Here is a 19,262-nt window from a genome sequence, read left to right on the forward strand (position 1 = left end):
TGACATCATCACTCTATGCAAATCCTCAGGGCTCACTGCGCGCCGGCCGAGTGCCCGGTTTATGGCATTTTCTGGTGTTTGCGGCTAACTGTAGCTCTGGGCAAGTGCGGCGGAGCTTTCCCGTGGGCTGTGTTTCCCGCGTTCAGTGCCGATCAAGGGAGAGAGTGAGCGAGCGAGCGCTTCGCAAAGTCGCCCCCTGCTGGGCAGCGAGGGCTGCAACCGGCGGCCTGCCTGCGTGCAAGAGCAACTCATACTTACCTGGCAGGGGAGATACCATGATCACGAAGGTGGTTCTCCCAGGGTGAGGCCCGTCCATTGCACTCCGGGCAGGTTGACCCCTGCGATTTCCCCAAATGCGGGAAACTCGACTGCATAATTTGTGGTAGTGGGGGACTGCGTTCGCGCTTTCCCCTGATGAGCACCGGTTAACGACAGAGCAGGCGTGCCGCTGAGGATCCCTTGCTGGCTGGGGACAGTGGGGAGAGCATGCGGGACTCGGTCCTTTATCTGCACTGCGACAGAGAAGGCTTTTTTCATCCTTCACAGGGGCTGGGTGTGGCTGCTTCTGTGACATCATCACTCTATGCAAATCCTCAGGGCTCACTGCGCGCCGGCCGAGTGCCCGGTTTATGGCATTTTCTGGTGTTTGCGGCTAACTGTAGCTCTGGGCAAGTGCGGCGGAGCTTTCCCGTGGGCTGTGTTTCCCGCGTTCAGTGCCGATCAAGGGAGAGAGTGAGCGAGCGAGCGCTTCGCAAAGTCGCCCCCTGCTGGGCAGCGAGGGCTGCAACCGGTGGCCTGCCTGCGTGCAAGAGCAACTCATACTTACCTGGCAGGGGAGATACCATGATCACGAAGGTGGTTCTCCCAGGGTGAGGCCCGTCCATTGCACTCCGGGCAGGTTGACCCCTGCGATTTCCCCAAATGCGGGAAACTCGACTGCATAATTTGTGGTAGTGGGGGACTGCGTTCGCGCTTTCCCCTGATGAGCACCGGTTAACGACAGAGCAGGCGTGCCGCTGAGGATCCCTTGCTGGCTGGGGACAGTGGGGAGAGCATGCGGGACTCGGTCCTTTATCTGCACTGCGACAGAGAAGGCTTTTTTCATCCTTCACAGGGGCTGGGTGTGGCTGCTTCTGTGACATCATCACTCTATGCAAATCCTCAGGGCTCACTGCGCGCCGGCCGAGTGCCCGGTTTATGGCATTTTCTGGTGTTTGCGGCTAACTGTAGCTCTGGGCAAGTGCGGCGGAGCTTTCCCGTGGGCTGTGTTTCCCGCGTTCAGTGCCGATCAAGGGAGAGAGTGAGCGAGCGAGCGCTTCGCAAAGTCGCCCCCTGCTGGGCAGCGAGGGCTGCAACCGGCGGCCTGCCTGCGTGCAAGAGCAACTCATACTTACCTGGCAGGGGAGATACCATGATCACGAAGGTGGTTCTCCCAGGGTGAGGCCCGTCCATTGCACTCCGGGCAGGTTGACCCCTGCGATTTCCCCAAATGCGGGAAACTCGACTGCATAATTTGTGGTAGTGGGGGACTGCGTTCGCGCTTTCCCCTGATGAGCACCGGTTAACGACAGAGCAGGCGTGCCGCTGAGGATCCCTTGCTGGCTGGGGACAGTGGGGAGAGCATGCGGGACTCGGTCCTTTATCTGCACTGCGACAGAGAAGGCTTTTTTCATCCTTCACAGGGGCTGGGTGTGGCTGCTTCTGTGACATCATCACTCTATGCAAATCCTCAGGGCTCACTGCGCGCCGGCCGAGTGCCCGGTTTATGGCATTTTCTGGTGTTTGCGGCTAACTGTAGCTCTGGGCAAGTGCGGCGGAGCTTTCCCGTGGGCTGTGTTTCCCGCGTTCAGTGCCGATCAAGGGAGAGAGTGAGCGAGCGAGCGCTTCGCAAAGTCGCCCCCTGCTGGGCAGCGAGGGCTGCAACCGGCGGCCTGCCTGCGTGCAAGAGCAACTCATACTTACCTGGCAGGGGAGATACCATGATCACGAAGGTGGTTCTCCCAGGGTGAGGCCCGTCCATTGCACTCCGGGCAGGTTGACCCCTGCGATTTCCCCAAATGCGGGAAACTCGACTGCATAATTTGTGGTAGTGGGGGACTGCGTTCGCGCTTTCCCCTGATGAGCACCGGTTAACGACAGAGCAGGCGTGCCGCTGAGGATCCCTTGCTGGCTGGGGACAGTGGGGAGAGCATGCGGGACTCGGTCCTTTATCTGCACTGCGACAGAGAAGGCTTTTTTCATCCTTCACAGGGGCTGGGTGTGGCTGCTTCTGTGACATCATCACTCTATGCAAATCCTCAGGGCTCACTGCGCGCCGGCCGAGTGCCCGGTTTATGGCATTTTCTGGTGTTTGCGGCTAACTGTAGCTCTGGGCAAGTGCGGCGGAGCTTTCCCGTGGGCTGTGTTTCCCGCGTTCAGTGCCGATCAAGGGAGAGAGTGAGCGAGCGAGCGCTTCGCAAAGTCGCCCCCTGCTGGGCAGCGAGGGCTGCAACCGGCGGCCTGCCTGCGTGCAAGAGCAACTCATACTTACCTGGCAGGGGAGATACCATGATCACGAAGGTGGTTCTCCCAGGGTGAGGCCCGTCCATTGCACTCCGGGCAGGTTGACCCCTGCGATTTCCCCAAATGCGGGAAACTCGACTGCATAATTTGTGGTAGTGGGGGACTGCGTTCGCGCTTTCCTCTGATGAGCACCGGTTAACGACAGAGCAGGCGTGCCGCTGAGGATCCCTTGCTGGCTGGGGACAGTGGGGAGAGCATGCGGGACTCGGTCCTTTATCTGCACTGCGACAGAGAAGGCTTTTTTCATCCTTCACAGGGGCTGGGTGTGGCTGCTTCTGTGACATCATCACTCTATGCAAATCCTCAGGGCTCACTGCGCGCCGGCCGAGTGCCCGGTTTATGGCATTTTCTGGTGTTTGCGGCTAACTGTAGCTCTGGGCAAGTGCGGCGGAGCTTTCCCGTGGGCTGTGTTTCCCGCGTTCAGTGCCGATCAAGGGAGAGAGTGAGCGAGCGAGCGCTTCGCAAAGTCGCCCCCTGCTGGGCAGCGAGGGCTGCAACCGGCGGCCTGCCTGCGTGCAAGAGCAACTCATACTTACCTGGCAGGGGAGATACCATGATCACGAAGGTGGTTCTCCCAGGGTGAGGCCCGTCCATTGCACTCCGGGCAGGTTGACCCCTGCGATTTCCCCAAATGCGGGAAACTCGACTGCATAATTTGTGGTAGTGGGGGACTGCGTTCGCGCTTTCCCCTGATGAGCACCGGTTAACGACAGAGCAGGCGTGCCGCTGAGGATCCCTTGCTGGCTGGGGACAGTGGGGAGAGCATGCGGGACTCGGTCCTTTATCTGCACTGCGACAGAGAAGGCTTTTTTCATCCTTCACAGGGGCTGGGTGTGGCTGCTTCTGTGACATCATCACTCTATGCAAATCCTCAGGGCTCACTGCGCGCCGGCCGAGTGCCCGGTTTATGGCATTTTCTGGTGTTTGCGGCTAACTGTAGCTCTGGGCAAGTGCGGCGGAGCTTTCCCGTGGGCTGTGTTTCCCGCGTTCAGTGCCGATCAAGGGAGAGAGTGAGCGAGCGAGCGCTTCGCAAAGTCGCCCCCTGCTGGGCAGCGAGGGCTGCAACCGGCGGCCTGCCTGCGTGCAAGAGCAACTCATACTTACCTGGCAGGGGAGATACCATGATCACGAAGGTGGTTCTCCCAGGGTGAGGCCCGTCCATTGCACTCCGGGCAGGTTGACCCCTGCGATTTCCCCAAATGCGGGAAACTCGACTGCATAATTTGTGGTAGTGGGGGACTGCGTTCGCGCTTTCCCCTGATGAGCACCGGTTAACGACAGAGCAGGCGTGCCGCTGAGGATCCCTTGCTGGCTGGGGACAGTGGGGAGAGCATGCGGGACTCGGTCCTTTATCTGCACTGCGACAGAGAAGGCTTTTTTCATCCTTCACAGGGGCTGGGTGTGGCTGCTTCTGTGACATCATCACTCTATGCAAATCCTCAGGGCTCACTGCGCGCCGGCCGAGTGCCCGGTTTATGGCATTTTCTGGTGTTTGCGGCTAACTGTAGCTCTGGGCAAGTGCGGCGGAGCTTTCCCGTGGGCTGTGTTTCCCGCGTTCAGTGCCGATCAAGGGAGAGAGTGAGCGAGCGAGCGCTTCGCAAAGTCGCCCCCTGCTGGGCAGCGAGGGCTGCAACCGGCGGCCTGCCTGCGTGCAAGAGCAACTCATACTTACCTGGCAGGGGAGATACCATGATCACGAAGGTGGTTCTCCCAGGGTGAGGCCCGTCCATTGCACTCCGGGCAGGTTGACCCCTGCGATTTCCCCAAATGCGGGAAACTCGACTGCATAATTTGTGGTAGTGGGGGACTGCGTTCGCGCTTTCCCCTGATGAGCACCGGTTAACGACAGAGCAGGCGTGCCGCTGAGGATCCCTTGCTGGCTGGGGACAGTGGGGAGAGCATGCGGGACTCGGTCCTTTATCTGCACTGCGACAGAGAAGGCTTTTTTCATCCTTCACAGGGGCTGGGTGTGGCTGCTTCTGTGACATCATCACTCTATGCAAATCCTCAGGGCTCACTGCGCGCCGGCCGAGTGCCCGGTTTATGGCATTTTCTGGTGTTTGCGGCTAACTGTAGCTCTGGGCAAGTGCGGCGGAGCTTTCCCGTGGGCTGTGTTTCCCGCGTTCAGTGCCGATCAAGGGAGAGAGTGAGCGAGCGAGCGCTTCGCAAAGTCGCCCCCTGCTGGGCAGCGAGGGCTGCAACCGGCGGCCTGCCTGCGTGCAAGAGCAACTCATACTTACCTGGCAGGGGAGATACCATGATCACGAAGGTGGTTCTCCCAGGGTGAGGCCCGTCCATTGCACTCCGGGCAGGTTGACCCCTGCGATTTCCCCAAATGCGGGAAACTCGACTGCATAATTTGTGGTAGTGGGGGACTGCGTTCGCGCTTTCCCCTGATGAGCACCGGTTAACGACAGAGCAGGCGTGCCGCTGAGGATCCCTTGCTGGCTGGGGACAGTGGGGAGAGCATGCGGGACTCGGTCCTTTATCTGCACTGCGACAGAGAAGGCTTTTTTCATCCTTCACAGGGGCTGGGTGTGGCTGCTTCTGTGACATCATCACTCTATGCAAATCCTCAGGGCTCACTGCGCGCCGGCCGAGTGCCCGGTTTATGGCATTTTCTGGTGTTTGCGGCTAACTGTAGCTCTGGGCAAGTGCGGCGGAGCTTTCCCGTGGGCTGTGTTTCCCGCGTTCAGTGCCGATCAAGGGAGAGAGTGAGCGAGTGAGCGCTTCGCAAAGTCGCCCCCTGCTGGGCAGCGAGGGCTGCAACCGGCGGCCTGCCTGCGTGCAAGAGCAACTCATACTTACCTGGCAGGGGAGATACCATGATCACGAAGGTGGTTCTCCCAGGGTGAGGCCCGTCCATTGCACTCCGGGCAGGTTGACCCCTGCGATTTCCCCAAATGCGGGAAACTCGACTGCATAATTTGTGGTAGTGGGGGACTGCGTTCGCGCTTTCCCCTGATGAGCACCGGTTAACGACAGAGCAGGCGTGCCGCTGAGGATCCCTTGCTGGCTGGGGACAGTGGGGAGAGCATGCGGGACTCGGTCCTTTATCTGCACTGCGACAGAGAAGGCTTTTTTCATCCTTCACAGGGGCTGGGTGTGGCTGCTTCTGTGACATCATCACTCTATGCAAATCCTCAGGGCTCACTGCGCGCCGGCCGAGTGCCCGGTTTATGGCATTTTCTGGTGTTTGCGGCTAACTGTAGCTCTGGGCAAGTGCGGCGGAGCTTTCCCGTGGGCTGTGTTTCCCGCGTTCAGTGCCGATCAAGGGAGAGAGTGAGCGAGCGAGCGCTTCGCAAAGTCGCCCCCTGCTGGGCAGCGAGGGCTGCAACCGGCGGCCTGCCTGCGTGCAAGAGCAACTCATACTTACCTGGCAGGGGAGATACCATGATCACGAAGGTGGTTCTCCCAGGGTGAGGCCCGTCCATTGCACTCCGGGCAGGTTGACCCCTGCGATTTCCCCAAATGCGGGAAACTCGACTGCATAATTTGTGGTAGTGGGGGACTGCGTTCGCGCTTTCCCCTGATGAGCACCGGTTAACGACAGAGCAGGCGTGCCGCTGAGGATCCCTTGCTGGCTGGGGACAGTGGGGAGAGCATGCGGGACTCGGTCCTTTATCTGCACTGCGACAGAGAAGGCTTTTTTCATCCTTCACAGGGGCTGGGTGTGGCTGCTTCTGTGACATCATCACTCTATGCAAATCCTCAGGGCTCACTGCGCGCCGGCCGAGTGCCCGGTTTATGGCATTTTCTGGTGTTTGCGGCTAACTGTAGCTCTGGGCAAGTGCGGCGGAGCTTTCCCGTGGGCTGTGTTTCCCGCGTTCAGTGCCGATCAAGGGAGAGAGTGAGCGAGCGAGCGCTTCGCAAAGTCGCCCCCTGCTGGGCAGCGAGGGCTGCAACCGGCGGCCTGCCTGCGTGCAAGAGCAACTCATACTTACCTGGCAGGGGAGATACCATGATCACGAAGGTGGTTCTCCCAGGGTGAGGCCCGTCCATTGCACTCCGGGCAGGTTGACCCCTGCGATTTCCCCAAATGCGGGAAACTCGACTGCATAATTTGTGGTAGTGGGGGACTGCGTTCGCGCTTTCCCCTGATGAGCACCGGTTAACGACAGAGCAGGCGTGCCGCTGAGGATCCCTTGCTGGCTGGGGACAGTGGGGAGAGCATGCGGGACTCGGTCCTTTATCTGCACTGCGACAGAGAAGGCTTTTTTCATCCTTCACAGGGGCTGGGTGTGGCTGCTTCTGTGACATCATCACTCTATGCAAATCCTCAGGGCTCACTGCGCGCCGGCCGAGTGCCCGGTTTATGGCATTTTCTGGTGTTTGCGGCTAACTGTAGCTCTGGGCAAGTGCGGCGGAGCTTTCCCGTGGGCTGTGTTTCCCGCGTTCAGTGCCGATCAAGGGAGAGAGTGAGCGAGCGAGCGCTTCGCAAAGTCGCCCCCTGCTGGGCAGCGAGGGCTGCAACCGGCGGCCTGCCTGCGTGCAAGAGCAACTCATACTTACCTGGCAGGGGAGATACCATGATCACGAAGGTGGTTCTCCCAGGGTGAGGCCCGTCCATTGCACTCCGGGCAGGTTGACCCCTGCGATTTCCCCAAATGCGGGAAACTCGACTGCATAATTTGTGGTAGTGGGGGACTGCGTTCGCGCTTTCCCCTGATGAGCACCGGTTAACGACAGAGCAGGCGTGCCGCTGAGGATCCCTTGCTGGCTGGGGACAGTGGGGAGAGCATGCGGGACTCGGTCCTTTATCTGCACTGCGACAGAGAAGGCTTTTTTCATCCTTCACAGGGGCTGGGTGTGGCTGCTTCTGTGACATCATCACTCTATGCAAATCCTCAGGGCTCACTGCGCGCCGGCCGAGTGCCCGGTTTATGGCATTTTCTGGTGTTTGCGGCTAACTGTAGCTCTGGGCAAGTGCGGCGGAGCTTTCCCGTGGGCTGTGTTTCCCGCGTTCAGTGCCGATCAAGGGAGAGAGTGAGCGAGCGAGCGCTTCGCAAAGTCGCCCCCTGCTGGGCAGCGAGGGCTGCAACCGGCGGCCTGCCTGCGTGCAAGAGCAACTCATACTTACCTGGCAGGGGAGATACCATGATCACGAAGGTGGTTCTCCCAGGGTGAGGCCCGTCCATTGCACTCCGGGCAGGTTGACCCCTGCGATTTCCCCAAATGCGGGAAACTCGACTGCATAATTTGTGGTAGTGGGGGACTGCGTTCGCGCTTTCCCCTGATGAGCACCGGTTAACGACAGAGCAGGCGTGCCGCTGAGGATCCCTTGCTGGCTGGGGACAGTGGGGAGAGCATGCGGGACTCGGTCCTTTATCTGCACTGCGACAGAGAAGGCTTTTTTCATCCTTCACAGGGGCTGGGTGTGGCTGCTTCTGTGACATCATCACTCTATGCAAATCCTCAGGGCTCACTGCGCGCCGGCCGAGTGCCCGGTTTATGGCATTTTCTGGTGTTTGCGGCTAACTGTAGCTCTGGGCAAGTGCGGCGGAGCTTTCCCGTGGGCTGTGTTTCCCGCGTTCAGTGCCGATCAAGGGAGAGAGTGAGCGAGCGAGCGCTTCGCAAAGTCGCCCCCTGCTGGGCAGCGAGGGCTGCAACCGGCGGCCTGCCTGCGTGCAAGAGCAACTCATACTTACCTGGCAGGGGAGATACCATGATCACGAAGGTGGTTCTCCCAGGGTGAGGCCCGTCCATTGCACTCCGGGCAGGTTGACCCCTGCGATTTCCCCAAATGCGGGAAACTCGACTGCATAATTTGTGGTAGTGGGGGGACTGCGTTCGCGCTTTCCCCTGATGAGCACCGGTTAACGACAGAGCAGGCGTGCCGCTGAGGATCCCTTGCTGGCTGGGGACAGTGGGGAGAGCATGCGGGACTCGGTCCTTTATCTGCACTGCGACAGAGAAGGCTTTTTTCATCCTTCACAGGGGCTGGGTGTGGCTGCTTCTGTGACATCATCACTCTATGCAAATCCTCAGGGCTCACTGCGCGCCGGCCGAGTGCCCGGTTTATGGCATTTTCTGGTGTTTGCGGCTAACTGTAGCTCTGGGCAAGTGCGGCGGAGCTTTCCCGTGGGCTGTGTTTCCCGCGTTCAGTGCCGATCAAGGGAGAGAGTGAGCGAGCGAGCGCTTCGCAAAGTCGCCCCCTGCTGGGCAGCGAGGGCTGCAACCGGCGGCCTGCCTGCGTGCAAGAGCAACTCATACTTACCTGGCAGGGGAGATACCATGATCACGAAGGTGGTTCTCCCAGGGTGAGGCCCGTCCATTGCACTCCGGGCAGGTTGACCCCTGCGATTTCCCCAAATGCGGGAAACTCGACTGCATAATTTGTGGTAGTGGGGGACTGCGTTCGCGCTTTCCCCTGATGAGCACCGGTTAACGACAGAGCAGGCGTGCCGCTGAGGATCCCTTGCTGGCTGGGGACAGTGGGGAGAGCATGCGGGACTCGGTCCTTTATCTGCACTGCGACAGAGAAGGCTTTTTTCATCCTTCACAGGGGCTGGGTGTGGCTGCTTCTGTGACATCATCACTCTATGCAAATCCTCAGGGCTCACTGCGCGCCGGCCGAGTGCCCGGTTTATGGCATTTTCTGGTGTTTGCGGCTAACTGTAGCTCTGGGCAAGTGCGGCGGAGCTTTCCCGTGGGCTGTGTTTCCCGCGTTCAGTGCCGATCAAGGGAGAGAGTGAGCGAGCGAGCGCTTCGCAAAGTCGCCCCCTGCTGGGCAGCGAGGGCTGCAACCGGCGGCCTGCCTGCGTGCAAGAGCAACTCATACTTACCTGGCAGGGGAGATACCATGATCACGAAGGTGGTTCTCCCAGGGTGAGGCCCGTCCATTGCACTCCGGGCAGGTTGACCCCTGCGATTTCCCCAAATGCGGGAAACTCGACTGCATAATTTGTGGTAGTGGGGGACTGCGTTCGCGCTTTCCCCTGATGAGCACCGGTTAACGACAGAGCAGGCGTGCCGCTGAGGATCCCTTGCTGGCTGGGGACAGTGGGGAGAGCATGCGGGACTCGGTCCTTTATCTGCACTGCGACAGAGAAGGCTTTTTTCATCCTTCACAGGGGCTGGGTGTGGCTGCTTCTGTGACATCATCACTCTATGCAAATCCTCAGGGCTCACTGCGCGCCGGCCGAGTGCCCGGTTTATGGCATTTTCTGGTGTTTGCGGCTAACTGTAGCTCTGGGCAAGTGCGGCGGAGCTTTCCCGCGGGAAGCGTTCAGTGCCGATCAAGGGAGAGAGTGAGCGAGCGAGCGCTTCGCAAAGTCGCCCCCTGCTGGGCAGCGAGGGCTGCAACCGGCGGCCTGCCTGCGTGCAAGAGCAACTCATACTTACCTGGCAGGGGAGATACCATGATCACGAAGGTGGTTCTCCCAGGGTGAGGCCCGTCCATTGCACTCCGGGCAGGTTGACCCCTGCGATTTCCCCAAATGCGGGAAACTCGACTGCATAATTTGTGGTAGTGGGGGACTGCGTTCGCGCTTTCCCCTGATGAGCACCGGTTAACGACAGAGCAGGCGTGCCGCTGAGGATCCCTTGCTGGCTGGGGACAGTGGGGAGAGCATGCGGGACTCGGTCCTTTATCTGCACTGCGACAGAGAAGGCTTTTTTCATCCTTCACAGGGGCTGGGTGTGGCTGCTTCTGTGACATCATCACTCTATGCAAATCCTCAGGGCTCACTGCGCGCCGGCCGAGTGCCCGGTTTATGGCATTTTCTGGTGTTTGCGGCTAACTGTAGCTCTGGGCAAGTGCGGCGGAGCTTTCCCGTGGGCTGTGTTTCCCGCGTTCAGTGCCGATCAAGGGAGAGAGTGAGCGAGCGAGCGCTTCGCAAAGTCGCCCCCTGCTGGGCAGCGAGGGCTGCAACCGGCGGCCTGCCTGCGTGCAAGAGCAACTCATACTTACCTGGCAGGGGAGATACCATGATCACGAAGGTGGTTCTCCCAGGGTGAGGCCCGTCCATTGCACTCCGGGCAGGTTGACCCCTGCGATTTCCCCAAATGCGGGAAACTCGACTGCATAATTTGTGGTAGTGGGGGACTGCGTTCGCGCTTTCCCCTGATGAGCACCGGTTAACGACAGAGCAGGCGTGCCGCTGAGGATCCCTTGCTGGCTGGGGACAGTGGGGAGAGCATGCGGGACTCGGTCCTTTATCTGCACTGCGACAGAGAAGGCTTTTTTCATCCTTCACAGGGGCTGGGTGTGGCTGCTTCTGTGACATCATCACTCTATGCAAATCCTCAGGGCTCACTGCGCGCCGGCCGAGTGCCCGGTTTATGGCATTTTCTGGTGTTTGCGGCTAACTGTAGCTCTGGGCAAGTGCGGCGGAGCTTTCCCGTGGGCTGTGTTTCCCGCGTTCAGTGCCGATCAAGGGAGAGAGTGAGCGAGCGAGCGCTTCGCAAAGTCGCCCCCTGCTGGGCAGCGAGGGCTGCAACCGGCGGCCTGCCTGCGTGCAAGAGCAACTCATACTTACCTGGCAGGGGAGATACCATGATCACGAAGGTGGTTCTCCCAGGGTGAGGCCCGTCCATTGCACTCCGGGCAGGTTGACCCCTGCGATTTCCCCAAATGCGGGAAACTCGACTGCATAATTTGTGGTAGTGGGGGACTGCGTTCGCGCTTTCCCCTGATGAGCACCGGTTAACGACAGAGCAGGCGTGCCGCTGAGGATCCCTTGCTGGCTGGGGACAGTGGGGAGAGCATGCGGGACTCGGTCCTTTATCTGCACTGCGACAGAGAAGGCTTTTTTCATCCTTCACAGGGGCTGGGTGTGGCTGCTTCTGTGACATCATCACTCTATGCAAATCCTCAGGGCTCACTGCGCGCCGGCCGAGTGCCCGGTTTATGGCATTTTCTGGTGTTTGCGGCTAACTGTAGCTCTGGGCAAGTGCGGCGGAGCTTTCCCGTGGGCTGTGTTTCCCGCGTTCAGTGCCGATCAAGGGAGAGAGTGAGCGAGCGAGCGCTTCGCAAAGTCGCCCCCTGCTGGGCAGCGAGGGCTGCAACCGGCGGCCTGCCTGCGTGCAAGAGCAACTCATACTTACCTGGCAGGGGAGATACCATGATCACGAAGGTGGTTCTCCCAGGGTGAGGCCCGTCCATTGCACTCCGGGCAGGTTGACCCCTGCGATTTCCCCAAATGCGGGAAACTCGACTGCATAATTTGTGGTAGTGGGGGACTGCGTTCGCGCTTTCCCCTGATGAGCACCGGTTAACGACAGAGCAGGCGTGCCGCTGAGGATCCCTTGCTGGCTGGGGACAGTGGGGAGAGCATGCGGGACTCGGTCCTTTATCTGCACTGCGACAGAGAAGGCTTTTTTCATCCTTCACAGGGGCTGGGTGTGGCTGCTTCTGTGACATCATCACTCTATGCAAATCCTCAGGGCTCACTGCGCGCCGGCCGAGTGCCCGGTTTATGGCATTTTCTGGTGTTTGCGGCTAACTGTAGCTCTGGGCAAGTGCGGCGGAGCTTTCCCGTGGGCTGTGTTTCCCGCGTTCAGTGCCGATCAAGGGAGAGAGTGAGCGAGCGAGCGCTTCGCAAAGTCGCCCCCTGCTGGGCAGCGAGGGCTGCAACCGGCGGCCTGCCTGCGTGCAAGAGCAACTCATACTTACCTGGCAGGGGAGATACCATGATCACGAAGGTGGTTCTCCCAGGGTGAGGCCCGTCCATTGCACTCCGGGCAGGTTGACCCCTGCGATTTCCCCAAATGCGGGAAACTCGACTGCATAATTTGTGGTAGTGGGGGACTGCGTTCGCGCTTTCCCCTGATGAGCACCGGTTAACGACAGAGCAGGCGTGCCGCTGAGGATCCCTTGCTGGCTGGGGACAGTGGGGAGAGCATGCGGGACTCGGTCCTTTATCTGCACTGCGACAGAGAAGGCTTTTTTCATCCTTCACAGGGGCTGGGTGTGGCTGCTTCTGTGACATCATCACTCTATGCAAATCCTCAGGGCTCACTGCGCGCCGGCCGAGTGCCCGGTTTATGGCATTTTCTGGTGTTTGCGGCTAACTGTAGCTCTGGGCAAGTGCGGCGGAGCTTTCCCGTGGGCTGTGTTTCCCGCGTTCAGTGCCGATCAAGGGAGAGAGTGAGCGAGCGAGCGCTTCGCAAAGTCGCCCCCTGCTGGGCAGCGAGGGCTGCAACCGGCGGCCTGCCTGCGTGCAAGAGCAACTCATACTTACCTGGCAGGGGAGATACCATGATCACGAAGGTGGTTCTCCCAGGGTGAGGCCCGTCCATTGCACTCCGGGCAGGTTGACCCCTGCGATTTCCCCAAATGCGGGAAACTCGACTGCATAATTTGTGGTAGTGGGGGACTGCGTTCGCGCTTTCCCCTGATGAGCACCGGTTAACGACAGAGCAGGCGTGCCGCTGAGGATCCCTTGCTGGCTGGGGACAGTGGGGAGAGCATGCGGGACTCGGTCCTTTATCTGCACTGCGACAGAGAAGGCTTTTTTCATCCTTCACAGGGGCTGGGTGTGGCTGCTTCTGTGACATCATCACTCTATGCAAATCCTCAGGGCTCACTGCGCGCCGGCCGAGTGCCCGGTTTATGGCATTTTCTGGTGTTTGCGGCTAACTGTAGCTCTGGGCAAGTGCGGCGGAGCTTTCCCGTGGGCTGTGTTTCCCGCGTTCAGTGCCGATCAAGGGAGAGAGTGAGCGAGCGAGCGCTTCGCAAAGTCGCCCCCTGCTGGGCAGCGAGGGCTGCAACCGGCGGCCTGCCTGCGTGCAAGAGCAACTCATACTTACCTGGCAGGGGAGATACCATGATCACGAAGGTGGTTCTCCCAGGGTGAGGCCCGTCCATTGCACTCCGGGCAGGTTGACCCCTGCGATTTCCCCAAATGCGGGAAACTCGACTGCATAATTTGTGGTAGTGGGGGACTGCGTTCGCGCTTTCCCCTGATGAGCACCGGTTAACGACAGAGCAGGCGTGCCGCTGAGGAACCCTTGCTGGCTGGGGACAGTGGGGAGAGCATGCGGGACTCGGTCCTTTATCTGCACTGCGACAGAGAAGGCTTTTTTCATCCTTCACAGGGGCTGGGTGTGGCTGCTTCTGTGACATCATCACTCTATGCAAATCCTCAGGGCTCACTGCGCGCCGGCCGAGTGCCCGGTTTATGGCATTTTCTGGTGTTTGCGGCTAACTGTAGCTCTGGGCAAGTGCGGCGGAGCTTTCCCGTGGGCTGTGTTTCCCGCGTTCAGTGCCGATCAAGGGAGAGAGTGAGCGAGCGAGCGCTTCGCAAAGTCGCCCCCTGCTGGGCAGCGAGGGCTGCAACCGGCGGCCTGCCTGCGTGCAAGAGCAACTCATACTTACCTGGCAGGGGAGATACCATGATCACGAAGGTGGTTCTCCCAGGGTGAGGCCCGTCCATTGCACTCCGGGCAGGTTGACCCCTGCGATTTCCCCAAATGCGGGAAACTCGACTGCATAATTTGTGGTAGTGGGGGACTGCGTTCGCGCTTTCCCCTGATGAGCACCGGTTAACGACAGAGCAGGCGTGCCGCTGAGGATCCCTTGCTGGCTGGGGACAGTGGGGAGAGCATGCGGGACTCGGTCCTTTATCTGCACTGCGACAGAGAAGGCTTTTTTCATCCTTCACAGGGGCTGGGTGTGGCTGCTTCTGTGACATCATCACTCTATGCAAATCCTCAGGGCTCACTGCGCGCCGGCCGAGTGCCCGGTTTATGGCATTTTCTGGTGTTTGCGGCTAACTGTAGCTCTGGGCAAGTGCGGCGGAGCTTTCCCGTGGGCTGTGTTTCCCGCGTTCAGTGCCGATCAAGGGAGAGAGTGAGCGAGCGAGCGCTTCGCAAAGTCGCCCCCTGCTGGGCAGCGAGGGCTGCAACCGGCGGCCTGCCTGCGTGCAAGAGCAACTCATACTTACCTGGCAGGGGAGATACCATGGTCACGAAGGTGGTTCTCCCAGGGTGAGGCCCGTCCATTGCACTCCGGGCAGGTTGACCCCTGCGATTTCCCCAAATGCGGGAAACTCGACTGCATAATTTGTGGTAGTGGGGGACTGCGTTCGCGCTTTCCCCTGATGAGCACCGGTTAACGACAGAGAAGGCTAAGAATTATTATTCTTATTATTATTCTTATTCTTATTATTATTCTTATTATTATTATTATTATTATTATTCTTATCTTCTAAATTTTCAAAATGATCAGCGGTTATTAACTTACTACAACAATCCAGAAAGTTTATTACCATAAGGTTCAGCTCAACCTGGAAAATGGATTAAAACTTCCCTACAGCGATTCCAGGGGGTAGATCCAATATGTCAAGAACTAGTTAGTATTGCAATTGAGTTGATCTGTAAAGTATGAGTCCTAACTCTCAATATATAACTATTAAATAAGTAGCAGTTTAAACTAAATTAAACTAAACTATAAAACAATAGTCCCATATATTCAGAGCAGAAGAGTACATTTAAAAAAAATATATATCTAAGTTGACTTTCTACAGGGCCAGGTATTATGACACCAAGTGAAAGAGTCTTGTCAGTATTAATCTATCAAAAAACCAGAAGTTTAGTATCTGAATACACTTTAGGCCAAAGACTAGATGTACCCAGGAAAGATCGTAAATTACCACATCTTATGGAACAGGATTTTTTGGCTAAAAGATTAGATTCAACTTTTTTCAATATCTCTTTGAGAGTGGGAATGATTGGTGATTTCCAGTTTACTATAATTAGATTTCTGATGGCGATGATAATGTGATTTATAATTAATCTCTCCCGGGGAGGTAAATCCATCATTCCTAAATGAAAAAGAGCCATCTCAGGTGGGATCTTTTGAAGTGACATAGGAAGTCTTTTTAAGAATCCATCTATATCATCCCATAAATTTTGTAATTTAGGACAACTCTAAAAAATGTGATGAGAACCAATTTAGTTGCATCCTCTCAACATAAGGGCAATGCTTTCAGATCAAATTTAGAAATCTTTTCGGGGGTCATATACCATATTTTTAATTACATTTTCTTGATGGGATACACAATGAGATGATTTCTTCATCGAACTAAGAGCTATTTCCCAATCTTCCTTACTCACTTCCGTCTGAAGAATTTCTTGCCATTTGTCCAATTGCCATTTTGGAGGGTCTTCTTTTAGGTCTAATAGAGATAGTATATATATATATATATATATATATATATATATATATATATATATATATATATATATATATATATATACACTAAGTCTTCAAAAGATTTAGGCCCAGAATCTGTTGATCCACTGGCTCAGGTCAATATTTTTAATTACTGCATATAAGGCTTTTATTGATGTACATGTGTCTATAGTCACTATCTATTTTTTGCATAATTTTATCATCTGTTTACATATTTTTAATGTGTTGGCTGTTAAAGGATGTTTGATATTTTGTTGCACGTTTTATATCAGTCTAGATTCCATGAAAGTTCTATATGATCGATAAGATAATTGTTCTTCTTCAATGCAAACCCATTGTTTGGATGTATCATTTCTCCAGACTGATCTGGACTGTTCAAGAATTATAGCCTTATAATACTTTTCCAGATTAGGAACACCTAGGCCAAGGTTAGACACATGGGTAGTCAGAATTTTATTCGAGAATCTAGAACGTTTATTCCTTAAAATAAATTTGTTTAAAAGTTTCTGAAGGGTTAAAAAATTTTTTTTGGGTAGTCTTATTGGGACATTTCTGAATAAATATAAAAGCAGGGGAAGTAACCATTTTAACCACTTGCCAACCGCCTACTTCATATTGGCGGCGGCAAAGTGGCAGCCCCAGGACCACGTAACGCAGAATGGCGTCAGGTCCTGGGGCACTCTTTGGCCGGGGATCGCGCGCTGGGATGCGCGCGCATCCGCCGGCAATAGGCTCCGCCCACCTGCTACGTCAACCCGCCGGCCAATCGGAAGCGCCGGCGGGTTGTTAACCCGACGATCGCCGGATAGGAAGCGTATAATACGCTTTGTAATGTTTACAAAGTGTATTATACAGGCTGCCTCCTGCCCTGGTGGTCCCAGTGTCCGAGGGACCACCAGGGCAGGCTGCAGCCACCCTAGTCTGCACCCAAACACACTGATCTGCCCCCCCTGCCCCCTGATCGCCCACAGTACCCCTCAGACCCCCCCTGCCCACCCCCCAGACCACCGTTTGCACACAATCACCCCCCTAATCACCCATCAATCATTCCCTGTCACTATCTGTCAACGCTATTTTTTTTTTAGTCCCTAAACTGCCCCCTGCTCCCTCCTGATCACCCCCCACCCCTCAGATTCTCCCCAGACCCTCCCCCCCCCCCTGTGTACTGTATGCATCTATCCCCCCTGATCACCTGTCAATCACCCGTCAATCACCTGTCAATCACCCCCTGTCACTGCCACCCATCAATCATCCCCTAACCTGCCCCTTGCGGGCAATCTGATCACCCACCCACACCAATAGATCGCCCGCAGATCAGACATCAGATCACCTCCCAAATCCATCGTTTACATCTATTCTCTCCTCTAAACACCCACTAATTACCCATCAATCACCCATCAATCACCCCCTATCACCACCTGTCACTGTTACCCATCAGATTAGACCCTTGCGGGCACCCAATCACCCGCCCACACGCTCAGATTGCCCTCAAACCCCCCCCCCCTTATCGATTCGCCAGTGCATTATTTACATCCGTTCTTCCCTGTAATAACCCACTGATCACCTGTCAATCACCCCCTGTCACTGCCACCCATCAATCACCCCCTGTCACTGCCACCCATCAATCAGCCCCTAACCTGCCCCTTGCGGGCAATCTGATCACCCACCCACACCAATAGATCGCCCGCAGATCCGACATCAGATCACCTCCCAAATCCATTGTTTCTATCTATTCTCTCCTCTAAACACCCACTAATTACCCATCAATCACCCATCAATCACCCCCCATCACCACCTGTCACTGTTACCCATCAGATTAGACCCTTGCGGGCACCCAATCACCCGCCCACACGCTCAGATTGCCCTCAAACCCCCCTCTTATCGATTCGCCAGTGCATTATTTACATCCGTTCTTCCCTGTAATAACCCACTGATCACCTGTCAATCACCCCCTGTCACTGCCACCCATCAATCACCCCCTGTCACTGCCACCCATCAATCAGCCCCTAACCTGCCCCTTGCGGGCAATCTGATCACCCACCCACACCAATAGATCGCCCGCAGATCCGACATCAGATCACCTCCCAAGTGCAGTGTTTACATCTCTTCTCTCCTCTAAACACCCACTAATTACCCATCAATCACCCCCTATCACCACCTGTCACTGTTACCCATCAGATTAGACCCTAATCTGCCCCTTGCGGGCACCCAATCACCTGCCCACACCTCGCTAGTGCATTGCTTGCATCTATTTCCCCCCTCTAATCACACCTTGAGACACCCATAAATCACCTCCTGTCACCCCCTAGCACACCTACCCATCAGATCAGGCCCCAATTTGCCCCGTGTGGGCTCCTGATCACTCGGCCAAACCCTCAGACCCCCTTCCGATCACCTCCCCAGTGCATTGATTGCATCTATTTTCCCCTCTAACCGCCCCCTGAGACACCCATCAATCACCTCCTGTCACCCCCCTAGCACTCCTATCCATCAGATCAGGCCCAATACATCCTGTCATCTAAGAGGCCACCCTGCTTATGACCGTTTCCACAAAATTTGCCCCCTCATAGACCACCTGTCATCAAAATTTGCAGATGCTTATACCCCTGAACAGTCATTTTGAAAAATTTGGTTTCCAGACTACTCACAGTTTTGGGCCCGTAAAATGCCAGGGCAGTATAGGAACCCCACAAGTGACCCCATTTTAGAAAGAAGACACCCCAAGGTATTCTGTTAGGTGTATGATGAGTTCATAGAAGATTTTATTTTTTGTCAAAAGTTAGCGGAAATTGGATTTTTATTGTTTTTTTCACAAAGTGTCATTTTTCACTAACTTGTGACAAAAAATAAAATCTTCTATGAACTCACCATACCCCTAACGGAATACCTTGGGGTGTCTTCTTTCTAAAATGGGGTCACTTGTGGGGTTCCTATACTGCCCTGGCATTTTAGGGGCCCTAAACCGTGGGGAGTAGTCTAGAAAACAAATGCCTCAAAATGACCTGTGAATAGGACGTTGGGCCCCTTAGCGCACCTAGGCTGCAAAAAAGTGTCACACATGTAGTATCGCCATACTCAGGAGAAGTAGTATAATGTGTTTTGTGGTGTATTTTTACACATACCCATGCTGGGTGGGAGAAATCTCTCTGTAAATGGACAATTGTGTGTAAAAAAAAATCAAAAATGTGTCATTTACAGAGATATTTCTCCCACCCAGCATGGTTATATGTAAAAATACACCACAAAACACATTATACTACTTCTTCTGAGTACGGCGATACCACATGTGTGACACTTTTTTGCAGCCTAACTGTGCTAAGGGGCCCAAAGTCCAATGAGTACCTTTAGGATTTCACAGGTCATTTTGAGACATTTGGGTTCAAGACTACTCCTCACTGTTTAGGGCCCCTAAAATGCCAGGGCAGTATTGGAACCCCACAAATGACCCCATTCTAGAAAGAAGACACCCCAAGGTATTCCGTTAGGAGTATGGTGAGTTCATAGAAGATTTTATTTTTTGTCACAAGTTAGCGGAAATTGATATGTATTGTTTTTTTTTTTT

The 19,262-nt window shown here is 55.8% G+C and overlaps 26 non-coding genes across 26 annotated transcripts; all 26 read left to right on the forward strand.

Moving 5' to 3' along the window:
• Positions 1 to 250: 250 nt before the first annotated feature.
• LOC137519870 (U1 spliceosomal RNA) lies at positions 251 to 414 on the forward strand. Its single transcript, XR_011021241.1, has one exon. It is a non-coding gene; the product is annotated as a U1 spliceosomal RNA (small nuclear RNA).
• A 404-nt stretch (positions 415 to 818) lies between these two features.
• On the forward strand, positions 819 to 982 carry LOC137519871 (U1 spliceosomal RNA). The gene has a single exon (XR_011021242.1). It is a non-coding gene; the product is annotated as a U1 spliceosomal RNA (small nuclear RNA).
• A 404-nt stretch (positions 983 to 1,386) lies between these two features.
• On the forward strand, positions 1,387 to 1,550 carry LOC137519873 (U1 spliceosomal RNA). Its single transcript, XR_011021243.1, has one exon. It is a non-coding gene; the product is annotated as a U1 spliceosomal RNA (small nuclear RNA).
• Positions 1,551 to 1,954: 404 nt separating this feature from the next.
• Positions 1,955 to 2,118, forward strand: LOC137519874 (U1 spliceosomal RNA). Its single transcript, XR_011021244.1, has one exon. It is a non-coding gene; the product is annotated as a U1 spliceosomal RNA (small nuclear RNA).
• A 404-nt stretch (positions 2,119 to 2,522) lies between these two features.
• On the forward strand, positions 2,523 to 2,686 carry LOC137519960 (U1 spliceosomal RNA). Its single transcript, XR_011021326.1, has one exon. It is a non-coding gene; the product is annotated as a U1 spliceosomal RNA (small nuclear RNA).
• A 404-nt stretch (positions 2,687 to 3,090) lies between these two features.
• LOC137519875 (U1 spliceosomal RNA) lies at positions 3,091 to 3,254 on the forward strand. The gene has a single exon (XR_011021245.1). It is a non-coding gene; the product is annotated as a U1 spliceosomal RNA (small nuclear RNA).
• A 404-nt stretch (positions 3,255 to 3,658) lies between these two features.
• On the forward strand, positions 3,659 to 3,822 carry LOC137519876 (U1 spliceosomal RNA). The gene has a single exon (XR_011021246.1). It is a non-coding gene; the product is annotated as a U1 spliceosomal RNA (small nuclear RNA).
• A 404-nt stretch (positions 3,823 to 4,226) lies between these two features.
• On the forward strand, positions 4,227 to 4,390 carry LOC137519878 (U1 spliceosomal RNA). The gene has a single exon (XR_011021248.1). It is a non-coding gene; the product is annotated as a U1 spliceosomal RNA (small nuclear RNA).
• Positions 4,391 to 4,794: 404 nt separating this feature from the next.
• On the forward strand, positions 4,795 to 4,958 carry LOC137519879 (U1 spliceosomal RNA). The gene has a single exon (XR_011021249.1). It is a non-coding gene; the product is annotated as a U1 spliceosomal RNA (small nuclear RNA).
• A 404-nt stretch (positions 4,959 to 5,362) lies between these two features.
• LOC137519880 (U1 spliceosomal RNA) lies at positions 5,363 to 5,526 on the forward strand. Its single transcript, XR_011021250.1, has one exon. It is a non-coding gene; the product is annotated as a U1 spliceosomal RNA (small nuclear RNA).
• Positions 5,527 to 5,930: 404 nt separating this feature from the next.
• Positions 5,931 to 6,094, forward strand: LOC137519881 (U1 spliceosomal RNA). Its single transcript, XR_011021251.1, has one exon. It is a non-coding gene; the product is annotated as a U1 spliceosomal RNA (small nuclear RNA).
• A 404-nt stretch (positions 6,095 to 6,498) lies between these two features.
• On the forward strand, positions 6,499 to 6,662 carry LOC137519882 (U1 spliceosomal RNA). Its single transcript, XR_011021252.1, has one exon. It is a non-coding gene; the product is annotated as a U1 spliceosomal RNA (small nuclear RNA).
• Positions 6,663 to 7,066: 404 nt separating this feature from the next.
• On the forward strand, positions 7,067 to 7,230 carry LOC137519883 (U1 spliceosomal RNA). Its single transcript, XR_011021253.1, has one exon. It is a non-coding gene; the product is annotated as a U1 spliceosomal RNA (small nuclear RNA).
• Positions 7,231 to 7,634: 404 nt separating this feature from the next.
• On the forward strand, positions 7,635 to 7,798 carry LOC137519884 (U1 spliceosomal RNA). The gene has a single exon (XR_011021254.1). It is a non-coding gene; the product is annotated as a U1 spliceosomal RNA (small nuclear RNA).
• A 404-nt stretch (positions 7,799 to 8,202) lies between these two features.
• On the forward strand, positions 8,203 to 8,367 carry LOC137520137 (U1 spliceosomal RNA). Its single transcript, XR_011021476.1, has one exon. It is a non-coding gene; the product is annotated as a U1 spliceosomal RNA (small nuclear RNA).
• A 404-nt stretch (positions 8,368 to 8,771) lies between these two features.
• Positions 8,772 to 8,935, forward strand: LOC137519885 (U1 spliceosomal RNA). Its single transcript, XR_011021255.1, has one exon. It is a non-coding gene; the product is annotated as a U1 spliceosomal RNA (small nuclear RNA).
• Positions 8,936 to 9,339: 404 nt separating this feature from the next.
• On the forward strand, positions 9,340 to 9,503 carry LOC137519886 (U1 spliceosomal RNA). Its single transcript, XR_011021256.1, has one exon. It is a non-coding gene; the product is annotated as a U1 spliceosomal RNA (small nuclear RNA).
• A 395-nt stretch (positions 9,504 to 9,898) lies between these two features.
• Positions 9,899 to 10,062, forward strand: LOC137519887 (U1 spliceosomal RNA). The gene has a single exon (XR_011021257.1). It is a non-coding gene; the product is annotated as a U1 spliceosomal RNA (small nuclear RNA).
• Positions 10,063 to 10,466: 404 nt separating this feature from the next.
• On the forward strand, positions 10,467 to 10,630 carry LOC137519890 (U1 spliceosomal RNA). The gene has a single exon (XR_011021259.1). It is a non-coding gene; the product is annotated as a U1 spliceosomal RNA (small nuclear RNA).
• A 404-nt stretch (positions 10,631 to 11,034) lies between these two features.
• Positions 11,035 to 11,198, forward strand: LOC137519891 (U1 spliceosomal RNA). The gene has a single exon (XR_011021260.1). It is a non-coding gene; the product is annotated as a U1 spliceosomal RNA (small nuclear RNA).
• A 404-nt stretch (positions 11,199 to 11,602) lies between these two features.
• Positions 11,603 to 11,766, forward strand: LOC137519892 (U1 spliceosomal RNA). The gene has a single exon (XR_011021261.1). It is a non-coding gene; the product is annotated as a U1 spliceosomal RNA (small nuclear RNA).
• A 404-nt stretch (positions 11,767 to 12,170) lies between these two features.
• LOC137519893 (U1 spliceosomal RNA) lies at positions 12,171 to 12,334 on the forward strand. The gene has a single exon (XR_011021262.1). It is a non-coding gene; the product is annotated as a U1 spliceosomal RNA (small nuclear RNA).
• Positions 12,335 to 12,738: 404 nt separating this feature from the next.
• LOC137519894 (U1 spliceosomal RNA) lies at positions 12,739 to 12,902 on the forward strand. The gene has a single exon (XR_011021263.1). It is a non-coding gene; the product is annotated as a U1 spliceosomal RNA (small nuclear RNA).
• A 404-nt stretch (positions 12,903 to 13,306) lies between these two features.
• Positions 13,307 to 13,470, forward strand: LOC137519896 (U1 spliceosomal RNA). The gene has a single exon (XR_011021265.1). It is a non-coding gene; the product is annotated as a U1 spliceosomal RNA (small nuclear RNA).
• Positions 13,471 to 13,874: 404 nt separating this feature from the next.
• On the forward strand, positions 13,875 to 14,038 carry LOC137519897 (U1 spliceosomal RNA). Its single transcript, XR_011021266.1, has one exon. It is a non-coding gene; the product is annotated as a U1 spliceosomal RNA (small nuclear RNA).
• A 404-nt stretch (positions 14,039 to 14,442) lies between these two features.
• LOC137519945 (U1 spliceosomal RNA) lies at positions 14,443 to 14,606 on the forward strand. The gene has a single exon (XR_011021312.1). It is a non-coding gene; the product is annotated as a U1 spliceosomal RNA (small nuclear RNA).
• The last annotated feature ends 4,656 nt before the right edge of the window (positions 14,607 to 19,262 follow it).

Source organism: Hyperolius riggenbachi, chromosome 5 (genome assembly GCF_040937935.1).
Source record: "Hyperolius riggenbachi isolate aHypRig1 chromosome 5, aHypRig1.pri, whole genome shotgun sequence".
Taxonomy (NCBI): Eukaryota; Metazoa; Chordata; class Amphibia; order Anura; family Hyperoliidae; genus Hyperolius; species Hyperolius riggenbachi.